General features: G+C 47.0%; 1 long non-coding RNA gene across 1 annotated transcript; it reads right to left on the bottom strand.

Annotated features, from left to right (window-relative positions):
• Positions 1-6,774: 6,774 nt before the first annotated feature.
• Positions 6,775-11,892, bottom strand: 4930505K14Rik (RIKEN cDNA 4930505K14 gene). Its single transcript, NR_131106.1, has 3 exons — positions 11,634-11,892; positions 9,419-9,487; positions 6,775-6,961 (listed from the first exon to the last, which is right to left on the bottom strand). It is a non-coding gene; the product is annotated as an RIKEN cDNA 4930505K14 gene (long non-coding RNA).
• Between the last annotated feature and the right edge of the window lie 644 nt (positions 11,893-12,536).

The raw sequence follows: 12,536 nt of genomic DNA, 5'->3' as shown, positions 1-12,536 counted from the left end.
CATGTCTCTTACCTCGGGAAGTCTGAGCTGACATCCTGGGGACTCTACTGAGGATGGCTGACCCTCTTCCCATTCCTTTATGCTCGGTACTCTGGTGGGGCCCTGTTTTTTATTATTCCCACAGAGGAAAGAGCATGAGGCAGCTCGATTTCCAGGGCAGCTCCCTAGTCATGGAAGGTGGAATTAGCCCTGGGACCTCGATCTCCTCTTCTGGCCCACGGGTCTTCCAGGGCTTCCGCTGGGCTCATTTTCCTCCTGGGCTAACCCTAGGGGCCTGTAACAACTGAACTCCATTTGTCAGCTTGCTATGCTGAGGTAAGCCTGCCTTCCCGGGGAATCATTACCAGATGGAACCTGAGGGAGGGAGCGAGGCCAGGTATTTCCCCACGTCATGGAACACGAGGCCCTGGTGACTCAGTGAGGTCAGGGAGCTAGTGGTGGTAGCAGCCACAGTTGGCAGGTGGCAGCCTGGAGGGAGGGGGAACATTAATGATTGCCTCCCTCCCTCCCTCCTTCCCTCCCTTCCTCCCTTCCAGCCCGCCTCATTTCTGTCAGGCCTGTGATTTCATCATGCACACCTTTGTAAACAATCCATTTAGCAACCAAATTATACACTGGGTAATTACAGCTTCCAGCCTCAGTGTCAGGGGTTCCCGGCTCACAATCTGCTTTTGGTACTATTGCAGGCTGGGATGGGGGGAGGTGGGGGAGGAGGGGTTTGTTGAAGTTTTAAGGAGACAGGAGGGAGAGCTGGGGCATGGGGGTTGCCCTGCCTTGCCTTATGTTAATTGATTCTTGTGTGTGGGGGGTCTTAGTTTGACACTTCTGGAATTGAGTTTGGATTGTTGATTAGATTGCTATTGGAGGCCAGGTTGGAGAAGTTGGCTGGGAGGAAGAGGCAGTCCGGTTACGGTTATGGGTCAGTCCTCTGCTGCGGAGGAGGGAGTCTCACATCACAGCACCTTGCCAGCCTTGTCTCTCTGGAGGTTGCTTTGCTCTGTATCAGCGCCTAAGCTTTGACCCAGAAAAGCAGCCAAGGAAGGAGCTGTGGGGTGGGCAGGCTAACGGGAGGGGACCTGGCCTCCGCTGAAGGCTAGCTCTTCCATTTAAAGGGAACTGTGGTGACGGCAGTGAAGAGTGTGGAGTGTGCAACTCATGCTGAGCGTGTGCTCATGGTTCTGCGTTCGAGTCCCGGCACCCAATGGATGATGACGTAACAGAGTCGTCCAGAGATTTGCCCATACACAGTGGCCCCAGTGAAAATTGAATAGAGGCAGGGGAGGGTTGCAAACACGGTAACCATGGTGTGTCTGAAGAGAGTTGGGCTAGCTCCATGTGTGTGGGAAAGGGTGTGTTTCCGGGTTGATACACAGTGTTTCTGATAGTGGTGGTAGGGCTTGTGGCCTTACACTGCCCGAGAGGTTTCATTGACGAAGTGTCCATGGGAACCCTCAGCCATTCTAGCATTCTGCTTTCCCACGCGGAGCATGCATGTGTAGCCCGCAGTTCGAAGCTGGGGTTCCCTATGCAGACACATGGTCTCTCTGAGGCAAAGTACCATGGATTAACACAAGTGTAGTATGAAACAGTAACTTTGGAGGGAAATGAGACTCAAGTGCTTCGGGCCGCACCTGCCTGTCCCAGAAGGCTTTGCATCTTGTCTTACGTCACCTTCCCCAGTCTTGCCCCTCTAGCCGGATGCTTCTTGGTTCAGGAAGAGGACAGAGAGGCTGGGCTATGGTGGCGCTCTATGGGAAAGGACAGGAGACTTACAAAAGCACCACTCTGGGCCTCGTGTCTGTGTCACGGTGTTCAAAAAAATAAATACAAATAAGAGCTGCAACTGTTGTAAGATGTCACTGTGGTCACTGGGCAGTGTTTGCCAATGGCAGCCGTCATCTAAGAGGGGACCACATGGCTTTGACAAGATCATGGAGAAGTGGGTGTAGAAGCATCCCAAACAGTGGCATGCCAGCCACAGCTTCCTGTCTCTCTGGAGCCCTAAAAGATGGTGGTCTTTTTCTGGCTTAGGCTACAGCTCTGAGAACTTTAACACGGGAGCATTCCCAGGCTCTGCTGTGAATCCTGAAGGTTTAGACTCACAATGGTTTCAACCTTCCTAATGCTGCAACCCCTTAGTACAATTCCTCATGTCGTGGTGACCCCCCAGCTATAGTGGGTCTATCTCAGACTGTCAGCGATATAATGACAGAGAGGCTTTTTAATATTCTAAAGCTTAGGCCTTTCAGCTAGGACAGTCTCCCCACTACTCTAACCCCACTAAACTAAACTAATCCTGGCACGATGTCCCACCACGTGGTCAGCTCTGCTCTGCTCCGCTGGCTGACTCTCTCAATCTCCCTCTCCCCTCCCCTCCCTTTCCCCTCTCCCTCTCCCTCCTCCCTCCCCCTCGTACTGCCCTCCATTTCCTGCTCAGCTACTGGATGTCAGATCTTCACTTCAGCCAATCAGATGCAATTCTAGACTGCTTTAGGCTGTCGAAGAAGAACTAATATTTACAAAATAGAAAACCTAGTAACGGGCTGTAGAAATGAGAATACCAGAATCCCGTCAGCATTTAGTTCTCCGCAGGGTACAAATTTAACCATTGAATATACAGAGACACACTCTCACACAATGTACCCCAACACCCAACCATAAATTTTTTTTCTACTTAATAACTTATTTTATGAATTGTAATGTAAACATCTGCTATGGGACATCCAACGCCCCCAGCCCCACAGGGTTGTGACCCACAGGTTGAGAATCACTGCCTTAGGACCTGTGGTGGCTCCAGGGGCACTGCCCACCCTTCCCAGAATTCTATGAAACTACAATTCTGTGTGTTTAAAATTCATTCAAGTGTTCCCACAAATGCAGTGGACCCATTTGCTTAGGCAAACTATTAGCATAAATTTGCATATCAGTTTCATAATTAAACTGTGAGTAGGAAGTAAAGGCTAATTACACACAAATGGCATCAGTCACCATGATGAAAACTGTATACGATAATTCTGTCCCCTGCTTTTGAAGTCCCAAGTGAGTGTTACTTATGATTATATGTCTGTGTTCATCACTCTTTTACCATCTGCTTTGTGCTGGGGTGGGAATGGAATTTCAAGGCATCTTTAGACCATAAAAAGATTAAAACCTGATGGAGAAAGGAAGTCAGATGGATATTGGTAGAATTGAGACCAGCACCAACCAAGAATTCTGCAAGACACCATTGGTAATAGGGTCACGTTGAGGGGCCTTGGATACAAGATGTGTGCAGAGACAAAATCGTATGCTTGAGTTCTTTGTATAAAAGAGTGTATCCTAGCGCTTGTGTATAGCCTGTGAACAGCCTTCTGAGTTCTTATGTATGCTTATTGGTTTATCTTGGGGTGGGTGGGGGCTGGGGATGCAGTGGAGGTGGGCAGGCAAGTGGACAGCGAGCATGTGGTGGTCAGAGGAGAACGTGGTGCTAGAGTCAGTTCTTGCCTTCCTCCTTGTGGGTCCTGGGGGATTGAACTCAAGTCATCAGGATGGGCAGCAAGGGTCCCTATGTCATCAGCCATCTTGCTGGTCCCCACCTGAACACTTCAAAGCATCTTTAGATGATTAGCAAAGCCTCCCACACACTAAACACTATAGAAACATTGTTTTACTTTGCTGACTATGGAGTGGTCACAATGTCTCCCAATGTTTGTGATCTGTGGTTTCTTTGTTTTAAATCAGTGAATGTAGAGGGCTGACCATATTAAGATTCTTGGTCCTAAAGGTGTGTAATAGGTGTATCATTATACTTCATAACAAAATAATATTATTGGCTCTTGATACTGCTCTGATGACAGGAACCTGGGAGAGTGGAACCTAAAAATGAAGTAGACCAAAGACTCATGCAATAGCTATTTTTATTCAAAGCATCAGATAATTTATATTCTGAGGGTCAAGTAAGGTCATATGGGCAAAGTTCACTTGAGTTCAAGTTGTATACAGTCACAAAGGCAAGGTCACACGAGTTTAGGCTGTATACAGTCAGGGACACAACTTGTGCTTGGAAGCATCGTTTGGAATGATATTGGGTAAAAGATGATGGGTGGTCTGAAGCAAACCCACTCCAATTTATTACGCCTGGGAGGGGCACAAAAGTACATTCCAAGAACAACCAATGTGTGGTGGTTTGAATATGCTTGGCCCATAGGGAGTGGTACTGTTAGGAGGTATGGCCTTGTGGAGAAAGTGTGTCACTGTGGGGGTGGACTTTGAAGGTCTGCCCAGTGTGGAAGAGTCAGTCTCCTCTTGTTTGTCTTCAGAACAAAATATAGAACTCTCTACTCCCCCTGCATCACATCTGCCTGGACGCTGCCATGCTTTCTGCCATGATGATAATGGACTGAACTCTGAAACTGTAAGCCAGCCCCAATTAAATGTCCTTTATAAGAGTTGCCTTGGTCATGGTGTCTCTTCACAGCAGTGGAAACCCTAAGACACCACGTTATGGAGAAACAGAGATGATAAAACTCTTGTCTTGTTTACTTGGAGTTTCCTCACACAGCCTCAGAAACCTACCCAACACAGCTTTTTGTTCATGGATCCTGTTCCAAAAGACTCTGAATTATAAAATTAGACGGTTTTTAATCTTTTGAGTATGACTCCACTTTTAAAAATGAAGTTCCTAGAGTTGAACAAGAGTGGACATGGTGAAAATAGTCATAGGTCAGAAAGCAGGGCTGTGGACCCAGACTAATGCTATGAAACCAATCTCAACATTAGACTGGCCTCGGAAAAGCTACTGTTTCTTCCTCATTATATAGAGCCATATGAGAATAAAGAATTCTGCCAGGCTGGAGAGATGGCTCAGCAGTTAAGAGCACTGACTGCTCTTCCACAGGTCCTGAGTTCAAATATCGGCAACCACATGGTGGCTCACAACCATCTGTAATGAGATCTGATGCCCTCTTCCGGTATGTCTGAAGACAGCTACAGTGTACTTACATACATAAAATAAATAAATCTTTGGGCCGGAGCAAATGGGGCCGGAGTGAATGGAGGTCCTGAGTTCAATTCCCAGCAGCCACATGATGGCTCACAATCATCTGTACAGCTAAAGTATACTCATATACATAAAATAAATAAGTAAATCTTAAAAAAACCCAAAAAAACAAAAAGAATTCTGCTAAGTTAACTTCAGAACCCTGGAAAACAGAGAGCTGCAACAGGGGCATGTTTCCTATGAGGCTCAGAGAGAACTCGTCAGCTCAGTAACTCTGTGGAAGTTGGGCATTGCCTCCTCCTGGCCCACAAAGACCGCTTGTCCATTAAGTGGCAGGGACCTGACAAGCTGAGGTGCACTTGTTGGCTGCGTGCCCCAGCACTGAGCCAGCACCACCTTGCTCAGGCCTCCAGAGGACAGCATCATAACTCTGCAGCCTTCTGAAGAGACAGGATTCTTGAGGTGTGTGCTTGTGGCTCTTCTCCTGGGCTCCGTAAGATACGCTGAGATGTAAGGAGGGAGATAGACCCACAAGAAGAACCTCCTTGCCTTTGGGTTCTTCATTCTCTGCCTTGGGCAGTAAGGGCTTCTAAATGCCTTGGCGCCAACTCTGGCGCACGCAGCAAACCCTACCTCCCATTTTCCTCCTATTTCCCAGGGATACCATCTGGGTTTCAGGCCTAGTTAACTCCATTCCTGATGACCAACACAGCTTCCTGAATGGCTTCTCTACCCTCCTCTCCATCATCCACAAAATATTCCAGGCTCTGTCCAGTTTTGTAGAAAATAACTCTCGGCTTAGCTGGTATTTGAAGCTCTCTATGATGTGGCTTTTCTATACCCTGTGGAGTCTCCCTCTGAGCCTGATGGCAGCCCAGTGTCCTCTCCCCCCCACCCCAGTGCCATCTCCTGGTCTATTTATCTTCTCACCTTTCCCACACAGCATTCCAAATCAAAGCTTCCTAAAGAACCCATGAAGTCACAAGAAATTTGACAACAGTAGACAATTTCTGGATGTGCCACAACTGTCAAGTCTCCCGTGGCTTGGATCCTACAACCCTGAGTAGGAGCAGTGAGAGAATAAAGAAAGGACATACATACATACATACATACATACAGACAGACATACATGCAAACACAGAGAGAGACAGACAGACAGACAGACAGACAGACAGACAGACAGACAGACACACACACACACACACACACACACACACACACACACACACACACGGGACGGCAGGGGGTGGGGGGCAAGCTGGGATCAGGTGGGTGTCTGCTGCCTCTGACGGAGGGAACCTACTAGAGCCAATAGCCAGAACCTCACCTGCTTATTAGACACAGCACAGTGGAAGGGGCTAGTTGGTCTCTGGAGATGAGCAGTCAGGGCTGTGAACATCTGGGGATGGGGGGAGAAGCTGCAATTGCCACTCTGGTCGCTCACACTCAGACCCCCAGGGAAAGCATTCCTACAACCAACATTAACTCAGAGTTAAAATGCTAATGGATCTGAGATGCCTCAGCCAGCACTAACCTGTGATTTCACTACAGCCATGGCTGTACACAGGCAATGTTCATACTGCTTTGTGCAAGCTGTCACGCACTGGGCACTCGGAATTAACTAACGATCCCAGAAACATCCTGGCTGGATTCGAGACTATGATGTTTTGGGTTGCCCTGTTTCTGCTCTGCTCCTATAAAGTCATCATGGATTAATTACAGAAAACAAAGACTTAATAATTTCTCTCCTGTCATTCCTCTGCACAAAAGTATAAAAAAAGCACAGTTTTGGATTGAGCTGTGTAATAATTTTTTTTAACTGCTGTTTGAGTTGTTGACTTGAATTTGCCTAAAAATCAGTAAGTGAATTTTACCTTTGGACTTTTGAACAGAATTTCTATCAATTTCTGGAATGGCTTAGCCATACCTCTGCCATTTTGTATCACGTATTTATGAGGAGCAGTGTTCTCATCATTGATGTTTCTACAATTAAAAAAAAATGATTCTGAAAAATGTCGAAGATATCTGCTGTCTTGAACCAAATGTTCAGCTAAGATTTAATTCTCTACACAGAACTAAGTGAGCAGAGACAAGGGTATGGCTCGGTGGGTAGGGGGCTTGCCCAGCACCCACAAAGTGGGGGTGGTGTCCCAGGCCTGAGATAGAAACAGGATGGTCAGGAGGCCGTCCTCAGCTACACAGTGAGTGGGAAGCTAGCCATGGCTACAAAAAATCCTGTCTCAAAATAGCTAAAAGTTTAAAAAGCAGAGCCAAATTAGAATGCAACTTTTATATTTAACCACTAAAATCATATGTATGTCCAAGAACTGTTTCAAAATAAAATTCTTTACAATCTGTCATGACAATAAATGTTTGATTTTTTTGTTTTTTCGAGACAGGGTTTCTCTGTGTAGCCCTGGCTGTCCTGGAACTCACTCTGTAGACCAGGCTGGCCTTAAATTCAGAAATCTGCCTGCCTCTGCCTCCTGAGTGCTGGGATTAAAGGTGTGCGCCATCATGCCCAGCTAAGTGTTTGATTTTTGTGTGTATGCATTTTATATTATTCTGGGTTTCGGTGAAAATTTCTTGGACAATAGGGAACTGTGTGTGAGTGGGAACTGTGTGTGAGTGGGAACTGTGTGTGAGTGGGAACTGTGTGTGAGTGGGAACTGTGTGTGAGTGGGAACTGTGTGTGAGTGGGTAAAGTTTAAGAAGCTTGTGCTAGAGCTGGAGAGATGGCTCAGTGGTTAAGAGAACTGACTGTTCTTCCAGAGGTCCTGAGTTCAATTCCCAGCAACCACATGGTGGCTCACAAACATCTGTAATGGAATCTGATGTCCTCATCTGGTGTGTCTGAAGGCAGATACAGTGTACTCACATACATAAAATAAATAAATAAAATCTTTTTTTTTTTTTTAAGAAGCTTGTGCCTAGACAGACAGGCAAAGAATGTGGACTTGAAAGGGGCTAAAAACATATCAACCCTGGGCTGATCGCTCAGTGGGAAAGAAGGGGCTTAGCGTTCCCAAGGCTCTGGGTTTGCCTAGGAGGAGAAGGAAGAGAGGAGAGAGGCCTCTCTCTCTCTCTCTCTCTCTCTCTCTCTCTCTCTCTCTCTCTCTCTCTGTGTGTGTGTGTGTGTGTGTGTGTGTGTGTGTGTGTGTGTGTGTGCCTGTGCCCACAAAGGCCAGAAGAGAGCACCAGATCCCTCTAACCGAGTTACTGGTAGCTATGAGCTGATAGATGTGGGTCCTCTGGAAGAACAACCAGAGCTCTCTCTGCTGCTGAGCCGTCTCTCCAGCCCTGTGTTCTGTGCTTTAGTTATTTCCTGTAAGGGCAGAAAGGTCTGGAGGGTTAAAAAAAAAACCAGATCTTTCAAAAAACCATAAAGTCCAAGTGTGAGGCAATGGGCTATGTACAGACAGCCTGGTCTCCAGTCGAGCTGAGGTCTTGAACTCCGGTTGGACCCGGTGGGTGGTGATTTCCACCTACATGTGATGGAAGGTGTTTGATCATGTCTCCTGGACCCCTGGCTCCTGTCGAAGTTACCGCCCCCACAGTCCCCCACAAGAGAGGCATGTGGTTAACAGTCAGTAGACAATGTCCCAAGCTTCTGGCCTTCTGGCTAGACTCCGCCTCACAGTTACCTAGCAACAGCAAGATAACACAGCCCACTATAAGAGGGGCTGCTTGGCCCCTCCTCACTGTCTTAAGCTTTTACTTTCTTTGCTCTTTCTCTAAGCTTTTACCTCTCTCTCTCTCTCTCTCTCTCTCTCTAAGCCTTCACCTTTCTTACTCTCTTACTCTCTTTCTCTCTTTCCCTTCCCCCTTCTCTCCTCTTGGCCATGGCCGGTCTCTCTCTCTCTCTCTCTCTCTCTCTCTCTCTCTCTTCTCTCTTTCCTCCTGCCTTTCTACAATAAAGTTCAGACTGTCTCTGTTCATCAAGGCAAAAGACATCTGCCTGCGTGGGAACCACCCAGCACCCCCATCTCCCCCTGCCCTCTTTCCTTATCTCCGAGGCCTAGTGCTGCCCTGCGGCCCCTATTCTGTTCTCAGCTCCTCTGCTGTATCCAGCATGGGATGCCAGAGACTGAGAACCTGGTACGGGGGCTGCCCCTTGTCCACCCCACGCCGTGTCGGGTCAGTGGCTTCACACAGCCAGATGCCCACGGGGGGGGGTGCGTGGAAAGCATCTGGCAGTCCTCCCACATCCCCCCCACCCCCCACCTAGAGCACCGGAACTCTGGTGAGACGCAGGCTCTCTCTCCCCTACTCCCCTCTTCCCCTACACCCACAGCCCCACAATCCAAGGATTTAAAAATTTTAAAAACCACCTTAAAATAGAAGAAAGCAAAAGCCAGTACAGATAAACAAATGCACTCATAGACTGGTGAAGAGAGATCGTAAACACGGAGTCTATCTGGAACTCCAACGAGCACTTACCAATGCCTCAGTTTGTAAAGGCCCCGAATACCAGAGACGCATATATCCCAGTAGATCCCAGGCAGACATCTGAAATGGCAGAACAGGACAAAGAAGCCCCAGGGACCAGGAGACTACAGAGAGCCTCTGATCCTTTCTCCCATCAAAGCAAAACATCATGCCTGTCTGTCCAGCTGGCAGAATTGTGAAGTTTCACGACACTTCATTGCTGGTGAGCCTGGGTCAGTGGCGGACGCATGCAAGCTCTGTGAAGTTTGGTACCTGTGAGCAAGCTGGAGCGGGGCTTTCTCTACCTGCTGAGCTTTGGAAGCCAGATCTCTACCCTGTTTTGGTCTTTACTCTGCCACCGCCATGACACTAACTGGAATTCAGGACAGTGTGTGGAGGCGGCAAATGGCAGTGGTGACTGGACCGGTGACTCGCAGCTGTCTAAGCTTGTTGCCTGTGTGAGTTTGAGAGGCAAATGTTAAGAGCTTGTGGACTCTTTCACAGCAGCCTAGAGCACTGATGTGGGTCCTTGAAGGCAAGCTCAGCTTTTGGATCTAGATCAGTCTCCTCTTTACATCCTGATTGGCTAGAGTATTAGGGGCTACCTCAGCCATGAAGCTGTTCTGCTGCTTCCTCTCCAGGGTAGACAGAACTAGCTTCCAGAACCTTCCTCCTGGAAGCTGATCTTGTCACAGTGTTACATTTAATGAACACCACCGTGTATAACAATATTTTTTTTAATGCAAGGAACCTGGGCTGGCAAGATAGCTTAGCGGTTAAGAGCACTGACTGTTCTACCGAAGGTCCTGAGTTCAAATCCCAGCAACCACATGGTGCGTCTGATGACGGCTACAGTGTAGTTAATTATAATAATAAATAAACCTTTGGGTCAGAGTGAGCAGGGACTGAGCGAGCAGAGTTGACTGGAGCAAGCAGAGGCCCTAAAAATTCAATTTTCAACAACTACATGAGGACTCACAACCATCTGTACAGCTACAGTGTATATATATATATATATATATACATATATATATATATATTTGTATGTATATGTATATATTAAAATATATATTATATATATATTAAAATAAATAAATCTTTAAGTCCAAGTAACCCAGAAATTATATATATATATACATATATATATATGTAACCCAGAAATATATATATATTAAAATAAATAAATAAATCTTTAAGTCCAAGTAACCCAGAAATTCTACTGCCAGAGATGATTCTGGAACTTTCCATAAGAGCATGTAAGGCAGGTGTCTGTGACAGTACTGTTGATGTCACAAATGTCCCACCCCTCCATCAACAGAAATGGCACTAAATAAACCATCTTGTTCTTACATGTGTTTTTACATATATGTATATGCAGTGTGTGTGTGCTTGTGTGTGCATGTCTGTGGAGGCTGGGATTGGCATATATCTCCATCTATCACTCTCTCTTCCTTATATATTGAGGTGAGGGCTCTCACTGAACCTGTAGTTCACTATTGAGGGTAGTCCAGCTGGCCACCTTGCTTTCCCCGGGTGAGGTGGCCACCCCATGTAGCTTTTCTGTGGACTCTAGGTATTTGAACTCTGGTCCCCAATACTTCTAGGGCAAGCACCCAACCTGCTGAGCCACCCTCCTTGTCCTCTTATGACTTTTGGAAAAAATTTTAATCATTTCATTTGCCGTGATAGAGACCCCAAAGTTTCCATAGGATGAACAATTCACACAGTATCAACAGGGGCACTCCCTGTGGTGGTTTGACGGAGAACGCCCTCCATGGGTTCAGTATTTGAACGTGTGGTCCCTAGTCGGAAGAGATGTTCTGGTAGATTTGGAGAGGTTTGTCCTTGCTGGAGGAAGAATGTCACTGAAGGCCAGCTTTAAGGTTTCAAAAGCCTTGATCCATTCCCACTGAGCTCTCTGTTTCCTGCCTGTGGTTTAAGCTGTGAGCTCTCAGCTCCAGTGTCCATGTCTGCCCACTGCCAATCTTCCCTGCTGTGTTGATGATGGATCTTACACCTCTGGAACCATAAGTACAAATAAATCCTTCCTTCTCTAAGGCACCTTGGTCCGGGTGTTTTATCACAGCAACAGAGAAGTAACAAAATGTGCATCTTTTTCATAAAAACGTAAAGCAAGTCTTGGTAAATGTAGAATTTTTTTTTCCAATGGAAAATGTACTGTAATTCCTAAGCAGAGACATTCTAGAGAAGGGGGAAGAGCTCTCACCTTCCAATCGACACTCTTCCATGTTGTCAGGTCAGGTTGTGGAGAGCTGGGGTCCTGGGGTGGAATACTGGAAACCGGTCTCTTTGTGGTTGGGGCTAAGAAACAAGATGGAAACTTCTAGAAGACAGGCCCTCTCTTCCCTGGCTCGGCTGGTGAGAAGATATGATGACTGAAGGGCTCAATGTGTTGGTACACGTGAAACAAGACCCCCCAGTCATGTAGTAGAAGATGCGCTCAGGGGTGTCCAGGGTGGTGTGGTGATAGCCACACTGGCGTATGACATCACAAGGCAGGATGGCACTGTCTGTGATGGATAGCAACAGGGACCCTGTGACATCACTGGTCTACACCCAACCCAAAGGCTCACTGAACTCCTCAGTTATGAAGCCAATAAATGCTCTGTGTTGTTTAAAGCCGCCTGGGCTGCATCCGTCACTCGAAATATTCACCTGACTAGTGAACCTCCATCGAGTCAGACAAGCCGAGCGCCTCACAGCCCTGAGATGCCTAATGTATAAGATGCTTAATGATGTTTCTGAGATAAACCCTGCCTGTCACCCTGGGTTGTATCTGATTGCCCACTATATCTCTACCTCTAGAAATGAACTGTCAACTGAAGAAGTGTGTCCTTGAGGGACGCTCTCTCTGTTAGCGTGAGAAAGATGCTTTGCCTCGACGCTTCATCACGGAAGCTGTCTTATTTCGACACACTGCGGATGAGGTCTACACCCTGCATGAGCTAGGCGGGAGCTCTGCTACTTAGCTCGAGCCTCAGTCCAGTCATGCCACTCTTGAATAAATTTAGTTACAGTGGGTTGATTCACTGAACAAACCCGGATTATCTGTTAAATTGCAAGAGATGTCTCTTGATATGCCTCGACCTGTTGTAACTAAATTTATTCA

Source organism: Mus musculus, chromosome 5, assembly GCF_000001635.26.
Source record: "Mus musculus strain C57BL/6J chromosome 5, GRCm38.p6 C57BL/6J".
NCBI lineage: Eukaryota > Metazoa > Chordata > Mammalia > Rodentia > Muridae > Mus > Mus musculus.
Note: the sequence above shows the minus strand (reverse complement) of the source record. Positions and strands in the feature narration are given on the sequence as shown.